Source organism: Bos indicus, chromosome 3 (genome assembly GCF_029378745.1).
Source record: "Bos indicus isolate NIAB-ARS_2022 breed Sahiwal x Tharparkar chromosome 3, NIAB-ARS_B.indTharparkar_mat_pri_1.0, whole genome shotgun sequence".
Classification (NCBI taxonomy): Eukaryota; Metazoa; Chordata; class Mammalia; order Artiodactyla; family Bovidae; genus Bos; species Bos indicus.
The window spans coordinates 55,573,622-55,589,042 of NC_091762.1; positions in this window are offsets into that span (position 1 = coordinate 55,573,622).

The following is a 15,421-nucleotide window of genomic DNA, read 5'->3' on the forward strand; positions in this document are numbered from 1 at the left end:
TCCTTGAACTGGTAAGATCTCACATGAAAAGTGAAAGTGTTAGTAGCTCAGTCGTGTCCGACTCTTTGCGACCCCATGAACTGTAACCTGCCAGGCTCCTCTGTCCATGGGATTTCCCAGGCAAGAATACTGGAGTGGGTAGCCATTCCCTTCTCCAGGGGATCTTCTCAATCCCGGGACTGAACCCAGGTCTCCTGCATTGCAGGCAGATTCTTTTACCACTGAGCCACCAAGGAAGCGCTCAGATCTCACATGCCATGGAGAAAACAAGCAACAAGAGAAGTTACCACAGTGAGAAGCCCGTGCACTGCAATAAGAGTAGCCCCTACTTGCTACACCTAGAGAAAGCCTGTGGGCAGCAATGAAGAACCAGTGCAGCCAAAAATTAAAAAACAAACCAACAAACAAATGAATTACTTAAATTTTTTTTAGTTTTTGTATGGGTTGGAATAATTTCAGGTACATGAAATAAAGACTCAAAATAACAGTATATTATACAAGATAGAAGTGTATTTCACTTTCATTTAAAATCTGATATGGTGTAGTAACTTTGTGCTGTAAAACTGTAAAGGACTAGGATGTTGCTCCATCTTCTCCAGGGTGTTGCTTTCATCTCCACGGTCAAACATGGGTCATGATTGTGTCCCAATTCCAATGGAAGGGGCAAAGAAGACAAGGATATGTCTGTTTTCTTTAAATCAGTTTCTCAACATTAGCACTATCGACATTTTGGGCCAGATTATTTTTTATTAATGAAGGATGTTCTGTATACTCTAGGATGGTTAATAGCATCCCTGGCCTCTATCCACTAGATGCTGGTAGCATCCCCCTTACCCTGGTTGCATCAGTGAAAGTAACTCCAGGCCTGCCAAATATCCACTATGCTCACTTGCTGAGTTGTGTTCAACTCTTTGAGAGCCTTTGGACTGTAGCCTGCCAGGCTCCTCTCTCCAAGCTCTCCATTGGATTTTGAAGGTGAAGATATGAAGCTTAGAAATGTTTCTACCATTTTGTCTGATTAAAGAAACAGCCCAAAGATGAAACCGGCACATAAAAGAAGAAAGGGTTGCGAGGTGCTAAGAAATGAAATTTTCCAGGTGAGAATACTGGAGTGGGTTACAATTTCCTACTCTGGGGAAATGTCCGCTAGGGGAGCATATTTTATTTCTGCACACATTCTTTGGCTCGAACCGAGTCATGTGGTCATTCACAGCTACAAAGGAGACTGGGGAGTGTGATCCTTTTCTTTTTTTTTTGATGGCTTTGTGCCATCAAGAATGAGCCCAGTAACCTTCTCAGTCACAGTGTTCAAGTGGAAGTGTGCCATCTTTGTTAACATCAACCTGGGAACACAATGATGATAACAGATAATAATTATTGAAATTTTGCCTTCATCCACCTCCAGGATTCTACAAAACTGTCCTCAAATATTTCTGAAACTCTTCGGGATGCATTTCATATTTGTAAACATCCCTTTAATTTCAACTATGGGAAACTTGGAGATCCAAATAATGTTTTCATTGTGTCCATTTTGAGGGCACTGAAGTCTGTGTCAGGTGTAATTTCTAGTCTCTCTCAAAGCTTTCTCTCCAAAGCTGTTGATACAGAATGTTAGCCTTGCCATTTCTGCTAAAACCAGCGGTGTCAACTCAAGCCACTACCCATCCTGCTACACTTTAAATCACTTCCCACCCCCATCTTTGGTCTTGATGAAATCCTGATGAGGGCTTCCAAGATGCCATAGACATTTTAGTGAATCGAGATTTTCTGCATGGTTTCTTCTCTCCTTAGGGCTCACAGCAAGACTAGGTGTTGGGATGGAAGACAATTATGAGTAACACAAACCTTGATGTTCTCAAAATAAATATTCTCTGTGTAACTGAAACATTGTTATTGAGTCAAGGGTACATGCTTGACTCTTAGAAGAATTATTTCCCCCGATTATTCCTCAATCCCACAAGTGAATAGAATTCAGGTATAACATACCATCTATTTTCCTGACCAGCCCAACATGTGGAGATGCAGGTTAGGCTCAAAGCAGAAATATTTCCTATTGATTAATTAATTCATTGTTTTGCTGAAAACAATCAGCACATCTATTAAATGTCTACTACATAGAGGCATATTCTGGGTCTTAAGTTTGCAGCTGTGAGCACCACTGACATGACCTTGGCCCATCCAATCTAACAGCTCCCTCCTCCTTCACATTATCAGTCTGTGGTTTATGTGCTCAGTGCAGTCTTTCACTGGAAGTTAAGTTAGATCAGAATTTCTCTGCTACCAGTTGCTGTCAGTAGTGCACCCTAGGGCAATTCAATATTTCCACAGGCCAACATTACTGATGAAGTTGATCCCAAGACAAAAAGTAAAAATCACCCAGTCACACATTCTCAAGTTAAGGAGTGTGTCTGAGTTATTAGGAATTTGAGCCATGAAATTAAAAGACATTTGCTCCTTGGAAGAAAAGCTGTGACCAATCTAGACAGCACATTAAAAAGCAGAGACATTACTTTGCTGACAAAGGTTTCTAGTAAAAGCTATAGTTTTTCCAGTAGTCATGTATGGATGTGAGAATTGGACTATAAAGAAAGTGGAGTGCCAAAGAATTGATGCTTTTGAAATGTGGTGTTGGAGAAGACTCTTGAGAGTCCCTTGGACTGCAAGGAGATCCAACCAGTCAATCCTAAGGGAAATCAGTCCTGATGATTCATTGGGAGGACTGATGCTAAAGCTGAAACTCCAGTACTTTGGCCATGCAAAGAACTGACTCATTGGAAAAGACCCTGATGCTGGGAAAGATTGAGGGCAGGAGGAGAAGGAACCGACAGAGGATGAGATGGTTGGATGGCATCACCGACTCGATGGACATGAGTTTGAGCAAGCTCTGTTTGTTGGTGATGGACAAGTAAGCCTGATGTGCTACAGTCCATAGGGTCACAAAGAGTTGGACACAACTGAGTGACTGAACTGAACTGAACTGAACTATTTGCTGAATCTGAGCTGTACTTTTCCTTTATGAGCTTTGGTTAGACTGAGGATTAGCTTCATTGTAGTGTGTGATTTGCTCTGTAAGAACTCATCATGTGAAATGCTTTTTAAAGAATTAGTTATTAAAAATATTTTATTGTGGTAAAAATATATAGCATAGCATTTTTCATTTTAGACATTTTAAAGTTTGTAGTTCTATGGCATTATCTACATTCATGTTATTGTACAATCATCACCACTATCCATTACTAGAACTTTTCCTCTTCCTTAACTGGAAGTCTTAAGTCTCCACTCATTAAACAATAACTCCCATTACCCCTTCTCTCTAGCCCCCAGCATCCACTCTTCTACAGTATGTCTCTGGGGTTTTGATGACTCTAGGAAGTCATGTAAGTGGAATCAGGTGGTATTTGTCCTTATGTGCCCACCTTATTTCACTTAATGTCTTCAACGTTCATCCACGTTGTAGACTGTGTCAGAATCTCTTCCTTTTTAAGGCTAAATCATATTCTACTTTATGTATAAACCACATTTTGTCAGTTCTTTCATTGATGGACTGAAAAGCTTTGTTTGGCCTTTTAGGTAGAGTCTCATTTTGAATATGCCCCAAATCTTGCTCTAGTAAATGTTATCTCTTTAAAGTAGCACATTTAGCTCTGTGGCATTAATGAACAAGCTATAACATCTGCAGTTGCCACTCGAGAAGAAAATGTAATTTTACAAATCAGGTTAGTGCCACCTTTTATTCGCAGTACAGGCCCTAAGATGAGGATTATGAAATGATTGTTTTATGATAGAAGTCAGTTTAAGAATTTTAGCAGTCTTCATGCCATTAGGAATATTTAAACATCAAGGGAAATCTTTCCCTTATGTGTTTGTGCTGACCAATATGGTAGCCAGCAGCCAAATATGGGGTTTAAAATTTTAATTTATTAAAATGAAATGAAATTAAAAATTCAATTCCTCTGTCACACTGGCCACATTGCAAATACTCTGTCACCATTGTTAGTGGCTATTGTATTGAACTGGACACACAGACTGTTTCTGTCATCCCAGAAAATGCTCTTCCACAGTGCTGTTGGTGTTAGCTTGGATTTTCTCCCCCAAAGTCATTAGGGATCATTTAAACGTCATAAAATTCATTGCTGCCTAACAGAGTGTGCTATTCGATTGCTCCTCAGCTTCACTGGCTTGTAGTCTGTAGTTGAAGGACAGGATTTAATCTTCTGTGGAGCATAAGAACAGAATCAATATAGTCTTGCTGCTTGCTCGCCATTCACCCGCATAGGCACACAGAGCCTGGAATTCATAGAGGAAAGAGAAAAGGTGAAATTCTAATAAGGGTGAAGGAGCAGGAAATGAAAGAATAAGTTCACTGAGAGTTAATAGCATTTTAAGATTTTATGGTTTTTGAAATTTAGTTTGTAGCCTGTCAAACCCTAAGTAGTAAAAATGCACATAGATGGAGACCATCAAACAATAAAGAACATGTTTGGACCTAATGCTAATTCTTATAATGGGATATTTTAAAATCTATAGTAGAGAGAAGTCCCTTTGGGATCGTAAATGGGACCTGATTAGGACAGGGCAGACTACTTAAGACCACCTCTTTAGAGAGGTGATTTTCAACTTTTCTTTGCAGTTGAGTTTAGTAACGGTTTGTTTATAATTATTTTGTTATTTTATTTGTGTGACATCATGCTCTTAAAGGAAGAAAATGAATTTCATTTCTATGGTTTTTCTATACCTTTGACTTGTTAGGACAAAGACAACTCACAGCAGCTTACTGTGTCCCCAGAACCCCGCGTAACTCCTTACACATAATTTTTGCTCAAGAAATGTTGTATGCATGAATGCAAATACCCTAGAAGTTCTGAAAGGCTAGAGCTGGGAATCATTTCATTATGAAAATGGATTTTCTCTGAAACAGACTATGTCAAATCTATTCATCAATGGGCTTGCAGGATCCTTCTTCAACTGCAAGCAAGCAGCGTAGAATGGTGGTTAATCTGTTGGGCATAAACCTGAGATGGCTTAGGTTCAAGTTCCAACTCAAGCTCTGATTAGCTGTGTGAACGTGACCACATTAACCTCTCAAAGCTATTTCCATTTGTGGAACACAATATAGCTACATTCTAGGATTTTTGTGAGGATCAAATAACCTAAGATACACAAACTGCTTAGTAAGTAAAGTGCTCGATATATGTTTAGCTCTCAATGTGTGTTAACTTAAAAAAAGGGAACACTATAAGTATCCGTGGTGAGAATCTAGGCTTAAGCTAAAAGTAAAAGAAGAAGAGAGAGAATGCTTGTGTTATTGGAATCTAGAAGAAAGAGCTTGTGTCATGGTACAAAGTCCAGAGCAAAGGAGATAAAGCAGTGATGCAACTTCGTTTCAGAACGGTCAGCTGGAACTCCCAGAGCTGCAAAGGAACTGTTCTGTCCTGCTAACTAGATAACTGCTGGGTACTTGACAGGTTAAACACACTCCAGCCTCTAGGCCTTTACCTTTTTTTGTCTCTTTGAAATTGCTTTTCTCCAGATACCTGCATAGTCTGTCTCACTTCATTTAGGACTCTGTTCAAATGATGCTCCTCTTTGTTGAGCATACCAAAAAAGGTACTTCCCCCTAATAGTGCCTTATTTTCAACTATAATGATAATTACATAGCCTGCTTTATTTTTCCTATTAACACTTTCACTACTGATACTATTATACATGTCTTTTTTCACATTCTATACTGTAATTCGCAAACAGTCAGACACGACTGAGCGACTTCACTTTCACTTTCATACTGTAAGTACATGTGGGCAGGAAGTGTCTTTTTTCATTCACTATGTTTTGAATAGTGCTTGTTTATGATAGATTTGCAATGCATTGCTTTTTTTTTTTTTTTTGGCTCAATTCCTGTTTTTATCATTTGAGCCTCATAAGAACTCCTTATGGTAAGGGGCTTTACTCAGGCTGTGGGGAGAGGCATGGTGTTAAGAAAAGTTAGATGACCTGCTCAGAATCACATAGCTAATGAGTCTTAGAACCAATATTTACCATTCAAAAACAAATGATCTTTGCATTATATCACATAAATTAGTTTTATGTTCTTTTTTCTAAAGGGATTGGGGACGTACAGATTTAATGGGGATAGTACTCATTATGCAAAATAAGGAAATAGGAATAAAACAGAACAGAAATCTTATATGTAAAATTAAGGAAACAGGTATTCTCTGACATCTGAGATAAGCAAAATGTTGCCACAATTCTTTTTTTTTTTTTTTTCTGGGTCCATGACAGAAAAATGAACTGTAGAAATGAACTGGTTCCCTTTGACCTTTCACTCAATCTCATATCTCAGCTATTTGAGTCCCAACCTCAGAAGGCTGAATCATCAAGTGAGTCTATTTTCTTTATTACATTATAAACTCTTTCAGGACAAGGGTTATATCTTAAGTGTCTGATTCCCTGATAACTTTTAGCTTGATGCCTTGCCAGATGATCAGTGTCTAGAATGACAGAGATCTGCAAGGGAAATTGGACTAAATCCTACCATTCTGTTAGGGGAAGCACACTGACTGAAACCGCCCACCCTGGCCAGGCCCTATAGTAACCATTTGCATGAGTTGTTTTATGACAGGAGATCCTGGTAAGGAATACAGAACTAATAAGCCACCACCAACTGGAAGAGTTTGGGAAAGGTCAAAAGGAGACACCGCATGTACATCCACTTCCCAGAATCCCTCTCGCAAGCATCCACCTTGGCTGGGCGATGCGTGTGCCATCAGGAAAGACTCTGAATTAGAATGATTGGCCAAAGACAACCTGGAAACTAATCCCATCACCATAAAACCCGAGACTGTGAGCCACGTGGCAGAGCTGTTCTCCTGGGTTCCCTTACCCTACTGCTCTCCACCTGGGTGCCCTTTCCCAATAAAATCTCTCGCTTTGTCAGCACATGTGTCTCTTCAGACAATTCATTTCTGAGTGTTAGACAAGAGCCCAGTTTCAGGCCCTGGAAGGTGTCCCCCTTCATGCAACAAATGGCGACTCTGGTGGGGACTCTTCTTCACTGAGACTGACATCCTGACCACTCGGGGTACCTAGGGGCCAGCTTGCCTGCCAATGGACCAGACCCAGCAGCCGCAACTGGGACCCTTTTGTCCCTAGTCTCCTCCTGATGCAGACAACTGGCCAGAGTGCCTCGACTGGTAAGGAACAAGAGACTTTATTGACCTCTCTCCCCTTCCTTCTCTTTTTCCTCTCCTTAACCTTTCCTATCCTTCCCCATTTTTCTAGTCCCCGGGTCCTGGACGCAGGAATCTGGTTGAAGGGCCTCAGCCTGAGCTGAGGATTGGAGATTGATCACCTCCTCTTGGCAGAGAACTTGAATTCTGGTTCTGGTAGGGCCGAGTTCTAGTCCTCCCTTCTCTGGAGGCCCAGGGTAAAGTCCCATAACGCCTGGGTATCTGCAGGTGGCAGGAGACGTCCGTAAGGCCACCCCTTTCACCCCCCTCTCCCTCCTCCTCCCCCTTCTTCTTTCAACCTGGCTTCCTTTCCTCCCTTTGAAATGTTTGAAGACCTGAGATATTTTCATTTACTCTGTTAGTACTTGGATCTGAAGTTTTGTGTCTTTATAGGAGGTTTTCTGAGAGACTGTATACTTGTATTTAAGGGAGTGTCTGATGAGGACTGCCAGGAATGTATGTGTGTTTTAACTCTGTGTTCTATGTTGTGATTTTTGATGGCCATTTTGCTTTGTCTGGCTACCATTTGGTTTAGATCTGCTGCCATTTTGTTAGAACTTGATTTTCTTTCCCTGTGCCTTGAGACCAGGGCTCTCAGGAACACTTATCTAGACCATCTCTTTCAACTGTTTTTTTATAGACTAGTAAATTTTATATTGTAATATCTAATTCATGACTAAACTTAGAAAATGAAGCTAGATCTTGCATTGTGTCTGTCTAAATATGTCTTGGTATGTCTTTGTCTCTGAGTAATATTTTTGAGGTTAATTTGTAAATGAACTCTATTTAATTGGCTTAAAAAAAAGTAAGCGCTTACAAATCAAATAATTCTAAATTAAACAATAAATTCCAGGTTCATGTGAACTGGGAAATATTCAGTATTAAATACCTGATATTAATGTTTGTTTGTTGACCTATCTAATATAGACATGTCTTAGAGTAATTAACATTAAGTAGAATATTTTCATTGTACCTAGGTTTAATATAAGTTAAATATTATTTCTATTACAAGTTTGTCAACAAGGAAATTACCTCAAGTGAAGAAACTTCTAAAAAAAATGTAAATGAGATATGAGCTTTTATATAAACTCTATTAAGAATGATTATTCTTTAGAAATATCTGTCTAAAATTGTCTCTCCAGCTTGGCATAACTTAAATTTCTAAGGGTTGTGCCAAGTGTGCTAAGTGTTGGAAGTCTATTGAATAGTTAGGCCATTTCCAAATAAAATAAGATTTTGAAACATTTACTACTAAATACTAATTTCCTTTTACAGAGAAACTAAAGACATTTGGGACTATAAATGAATAATGTTTGGTGCCATCCTAAAATGTTCTAAGAAAGCAGGGGTTTTAGAAATTATCACTGGTAATTATGCTCACCAATCTATAAAATGCTAATATAAAAGTTAGTTCTTGGTTGCTAAAGGAAAGTAAGAAGTGTGTTTTCAGTTAAAAAAAAAAAAAGAAAAAGGTATGAAAAAATACTAAAAAGTTATGCATGATCAGGGTTTTCTAAAATTGGATTACAGTTAGTTAGATAAATGGATTTTATTAGAAATGACACAGCCATAAGAAAACTGGTTAGAGTCAACTGGGTCCAAGATGGCTGATGTTCACTAGATCTTGAGCCTTGGTATTTAAGCCTATTGTGACATATCAACAAGCAAAATGATACACCCATCAACACGGACTAAATCTGACCAAATGTTCTAAATCCTTTTAATTGATCTTTTCGATAAAACTTCCTAAATAGAACTCTTTTGAAGTTCTTTTGACCTCTAGCTAACTTCGGGGTGCTTCAGAGGGCCCCTGAAACATCCCAAAGAGAGATATTAAACTGTGTTTATTTGGTTCATTAAATTACATAAAAAATTATCAAATGAGTAATACATCTGCTCATGTTATAATGTATGGTAAAATTACTAATACAGATATCCTAGAAATTATATGGAGTTCTTAACATTCTGATCTGTCCTGGTATTCTAATGGAAAACCTGATGACTTCACAAAAGTTACCAAAAGGACTGAATGAACCAGCGAATATGCTTATAACTTTTATGGTTTCTATCTGAAAAATTACGGATTTGAATCTTATGTTTTCTGGGAGTAGAGAAAACCTTCCTCTCTAATTATGACAATGCTTTGGTAAAATTATACGTTATAAACAAAACAATTATATTTCTCTCTATCTGACTCCTCCAGAAATTTGAAACTCTTAGGTTTCCAGTAAGTTTATCAAATGAGCTAGGAAGATTATCTCACTAACAGGTACAAAAATCTCAAGGAATTTTTGAGACCTTAAAAAGGGAAGAATTCACCTAGATTTGTTAGGCAAAATCTGTGATAAGCCTTTGGTGTGTTTCCCAGTCCTGTTTTATTTTAAAAGTTCAGTCTGAGATTCTATAAATGTTTCAGCAAAATAAAAAGTCTATGATCAATTATGGTTATATAAATCATCAGACCAAAATTAGTGAGAACAGACTTATTTTGCAAACAAACTAGCCTTAATTTGGTTATATTTGATAAAAATGAGAGTAACTTTAGGGGAAAAAAAAGATATTTCAAAAAATGTTAAATCTCAGTCTAGTAACACTAGAACACTGGGCTAAGTGCCTTATAGACAGTGCCAATATATAATTTCCCTGGAAGATAAAGATTTGTACAGAGTAGACTAAGTCAGATGACCTGGGATATACTAGGCTACATCTAATGGAAGCTCTTAAGTCTTACTTGTGACTTTACTAATACTGCTGGCTATGTTATTTGTATTTCACCTGTTTTACAGAATTGCTGTTTCTTACACTGCCAAATATGTGACTGAGGCCTTTGATAGGATAATATATAGTTCCACATGAGATCGATGATGGTAACAGTGTAACTCTAGATATTGGAAGAAGCAACAAGAGGGAATGTTTTCCTGGACCAAAAGGCTAGTAAGACCGGTGGTCCAGAGAATTTTGGATACTGTTTTATGGCCTAGTCCAATAACAGCAAGCACATTGAGTGGCCTGTCAACAAAATTTTTGCCAAACCTGAGAATGGACATTCTCAGCACCATGGGATAAAATGGTCATGAAATGCCTCCCTCAAAATCATGGTCAAGTTTATGAGCCAAAAGAGACTCTGCCAACTGAAACTGACACTTGCCATCTACATCTACAAAGATTAAATCATGACCACTGCAACTGCTGACCTTCAACTTCCCTGAAAGGAGTTCAGGGTAAAAATCAGGAATGAGGCACTCTGTGCTCTGGGAAAAAAACTGGCAGAACAGTCCTTCAGATAGTTAGATCTTTTCAGGAGAAGATTTTATAAGTCCCAATTCTTGCATCTTCTCATACCTAGAGAAACACTGATGTCATTAACAGTGAAATCTGCTTTGGCTATTAAGGAAAACTTCACAATTAAAAGTCCAAATAGAGTAGCTATGGTTCAGACATCCTGGGAAATAACTGGGTGATGCTATGGGTGTACTTTCAGATTAGACCTTGTATTGCTAAACACTTGAGTTTTCTGAGTCGTGTCAGGCTTGGATGCCACCATTCTCAAAACAATGTCTTCTGGAAGCTAGTAACTGCAACCTTACTTTTCATAAAACTAGGCAACTGTCTACCTGGCTACAAGTCTCCCTGAAGTGCCAGGTCCAGACTGGGTTTCAGGCTTATTCTTCTAAAAAAAAATGAGATTTATTTTGTCTACTAAATTCCAGTTATCACTCCTCCAACTACTTCTAACTGGATCTGTTACACAAAAATGGCAGACCAAGGGACTGAGATTTTAATCATACAAGACTCAGATCTAGAACTTGGAACTCAGAAATACTTCCAATTCAGTGTCTATTCTCCAAGCTGAGGCAGTCCTATGCTCCATTTTGACAGGGAGTTACCACAGTCATAGTTGCCCAGTTCCCTAAATTAAAACTGAGCAGGACTCTGTTGGGCTCTGGAGTAGAGATCTGCTCTGTGTTCTCCATTTCTTGTCTGTAGGATATAGGCTTCATTCAGCATCCTTGACCTTCCCTGAATTCCAAAGGGCGGATTCAAACAATTGCTAATCAGGGAAGGGAGGGGATACAGAAACAGGAGAAACAATCAAAGGTTGGTACAGCCTCCATGCATAACAACGTCTTTGAGCCCCCACCCAGGTGGAGGATGGTAACTTCAGACAGAACTCAAGATTTCTGAAGCACAGCTCTGTTGCCTCACCACCAACCAATCAAAAAGAGTCACAAACCCTGCCACCCTCACCCCAAATGTTGCCTTCTGTGTCCAGGGACCAGAAATGACCATCCTGTTAGGTCTCCTGTTTGGCCCCTGTCTATTTCATCTCTGAGAGGGGCCAACAGTTTCAAACTAAATTGCTGTTATTACAAGGGTGAATGCTGGTTTCAGGCAAAAAATACCTTGATCAGGTAGAGAGAGACTTCTGCTCTACTAGGCAGGCCTACACCCATGCACAGCAGGAAAAAGTTACAGAAGAAAGAGACCTCTGCCCCAATTCCCAAGAAGTATCTTGAGTATGAAGTCTCTCAGGGGGGAGTTGTTAGGGGAAGCACACTGACTGAAACTGCCCACCCTGGCCAGCCCTATAGTAACCATTCACATGAGTTGTTTTATGACAGGAGATCCTGGTAAGGAATACGGAACTAATAAGCCACCACCAACTGGAAGAGTTTGGGAAAGGTCAAAAGGAGACACCACGTGTATGTCCACTTCCCACAATCCCTCTCGCTAGCATCCATCTTGGCTGGGCAATGCGTGTGCCACCAGGGAAGACTCCGAGTTAGAATGATTGGCCAAAGACAACCCAGAAACTAATCCCATCACCATAAACCCGAGACTGCGAGCCACGTGGCAGAGCTGTTCTCTTGGGTTCCCTTACCCTACTGCTCTCCACCGGGTGCCCTTTCCCAGTAAAATCTCTTGCTTTGTCAGCACATGTGTCTCTTTAGACAATTCATTTCTGAGTGTTAGACAAGAGCCCAGTTTCAGGCCCTGGAAGGGGTCCCCCTTCATGCAACAAATGGCGACTCTGGTGGGGACTCTTCTTCACTGAGACTGACATCCTGACCACTCGGGGTACCTAGGGGCCAGCTTGCCTGCCAATGGACATGTGTGTCTCCTTAGACAATTCATTTCTGAGTGTTAGACAAGAGCCCAGTTTCGGGCCCTGGAAGGGGTCCCCCTTCATGCAACAATTCTTTCTGTGTTTAAGGGCTTATGCTTCCTTTGTGGCTCAGCTGGTAAAGAATCCGCTGCAATGTGGGAGACCTGGGTTTGATCCCTGGGTTAGAGAGATCCCCTGGAGAAGGGAAAGGCTGTTCACTCCAGTTATTGTGGTCTGGAGAATTCCATGGACTGTTTAGTACATGGGGTTGCAAAGAGTCAGACATGACTGAGTGACTTTCACTTTCATTTTCAAGGGCTTATGACTCTTTTGAAAAGTATATGAAGTGTTGATATCTGCTTATTAAAATAGCATCATTTATGTCAAACCCCAGAATGAGGGAAATTGGAGGGAAGTAACAATCAAAGTTTATATGGGGCATCCAGCTAAGTTCAGTTCAGTCGCTCAGTCATGTCCAACTCTTTGCGACCCCATGAATCGCAGCACACCAGGCCTCCCTGTCCATCACCAATTCCCGAAGATTACTCAAACTTGTGTCCATCGAGTCGGTGATGCCATCCAGCCATCTCATCCTCTGTCATCCCCTTCTCCTCCTGCCCCCCAATCCCTCCCAGCATCAGGGTCTTTTCCAATGAGTCAACTCTTCACATGAGGTGGCCAAAGTATTGGAGTTTCAGCTTTAGCATCAGTCCTTCCAGTGAACACCCAGGACTGATCTCCTTCAGAATGGACTAGTTGGATCTCCTTGCAGTCCAAGGGACTCTCAAGAGCCTTCTCCAACACCGTAGTTCAAAAGTATCAATTATTTGGTGCTCAGCTTTCTTCAAGTCCAACTCTCACGTCCATACATGACCACTGGAAAAACCATAACCTTGACTAGACGGACCTTTGTTGGCAAAGTAATGTCTCTGCTTTTGAATATGCTATCTAGGTTGGTCATAACTTTCCTTTCAAGGAGTAAACATCTTTTAATTTCATGGCTGCAATCACCATCTGCAGTGATTTTGGAGCCCAGAAAAATAAAGTCAGTCACTGCTTCCACTGTTTCCCCATCTATTTGCCATGAAATGATGGGACCAGATGCCATGATCTTCGTTTTCTGAATTTTGGACTTTAAGCCCACTTTTTCACTCTCCTTTTTCACTTTCATCAAGAGGCTCTTTAGTTCCTCTTCACTTTCTGCCGTAAGGGTGGTGTCATCTGCATATCTGAGGTTATTGGTATTTCTCCCAGCAATCTTGATTCCAGCTTGTGCTTCTTCCAGCCCAGCGTTTCTCATGATGTACTCTTCATATAAGTTAAATGAGCAGGGTGACAATATGCAGCCTTGACGTACTCCTTTTCCTATTTGGAACCAGCCTGTTGTTCCATGTCCCGTTCTAACTGTTGCTTCCTGACCTGCATACAGGTTTCTCAAGAGGCAGGTCAAGTGGTCTGGTATTCCCATCTCTTGAAGAATTTCCACAGTTTATTGTGATCCACACAGTCAAAGGCTTTGGCATAGTCAATAAAGCAGAACTCTCTTGCTTTTTCCATGATTCAGCAGATGTTGGCAATTTGATCTCTGGTTCCTCTGCCTTTTCTAAAACCAGCTTCTAAAAACATCTGGAAGTTCATGGTTCACGTATTGCTGAAGCCTGGCTTGGAGAATTTTAAGCATTACTTTACTAGCGTGTGAGATGAGTGCAATTGTGTGGTAGTTTGAGCATTCTTTGGCATTGCCTTTCTTTGGGATTGGAATGAAAACTGACCTCTTCCAGTCCTGTGGCCACTGCTGAGTTTTCCAAATTTGCTGGCATGTTGAGTGCAGCACTTTCACAGCATCATCTTTCAGGATTTGAAATAGCTCCACTGGAATTCCATCACCTCCACTAGCTTTGTTCATAGTGATGCTTTCTAAAGCCCACTTGACTTCACATTCCAGGATCTCTGGCTCTAGGTGAGTGATCACACCATCGTAATTATCTGGGTCATGAATATCTTTTTTGTACAGTTCTTCTGTGTATTCTTGCCACCTCTTCTTAATATCTTCTGCTTCTGTTAGGTCCATACCATTTCTGACCTCTATCGAGCTCACCTTTGCATGAAATGTTCCTTTGGTATGTCTAATTTTCTTGAAGAGATCTCTAGTCTTTCCCATTCTGTTGTTTTCCTCTATTTCTTTGCATTGACCGCTGAGGAAGGCTTTCAGTTCAGTTCAGTTCAGTTTAGTAGCTCAGTCGTGTCCAAGGAAGGCTTTATAGGTGGCTAACTCTGACCATCAACTTGAGTGGTAGGCATACCTATAGCTGGAGCCTCTTTTATGCTCTGGCAAAGAGCTTTAACTTAATGGCTGCTTGAAGCCCTAAAGTTCTGTGCTATATACTATGGGAGAGATAACTGTAAGCAGGTATAACTTTACAAATGTGCAATTCAATTATTTCTTTTATCAAGTATGGCTTAAATTTGGCTGTGTGTAGTAAAACACCCAAATATCAATAATAGTGGCTTGAGTTAGACAAAATTTTAATTTTATTTCATGATACAAAAAATATGCAGGAAGGCAGGCATGGTAAGAAACTGCAGGATATCAGTTCTCTAAGGACTTGCTAGCTTTTCCTTTGTGATCAAATGCAAGTGGCTGCTGTAGCACCTGCCATCGTGTCTGCACTTGAAGATGCAGAAAGGTGAGAGAGCAAAGGACACAGAGTGTAGAATGGGTGTGCCAGCTGAGTCTGTCCCCACCTCCCTTAGGTATTTTCATTTTTCCTGCCTCACACACCTACTTATATCTATCTCCTAGGCCAGAACTCTGACACATGGATACCTCTGTTCGTGTGTAGGTCTGTCTACAATGGAGGCTGGGGAATTTAGTTTTTATTAGCCGGGCACTTTGCCCTCATCTCCCAACAAAATGAAGGTTTTGTCAGTGAGAAACAATGGGAGAATGAATGATGAATCAGTACTAGCAGTCTCGTCATAACTATATGTTGAAAAACCTTAGTATGGGCGTAGGGAACCCTTTGTTTTAAAGAACATTTTACATTTTGAAGAATCTCCTGGTAAATTTGTTTCATGATACATTCTG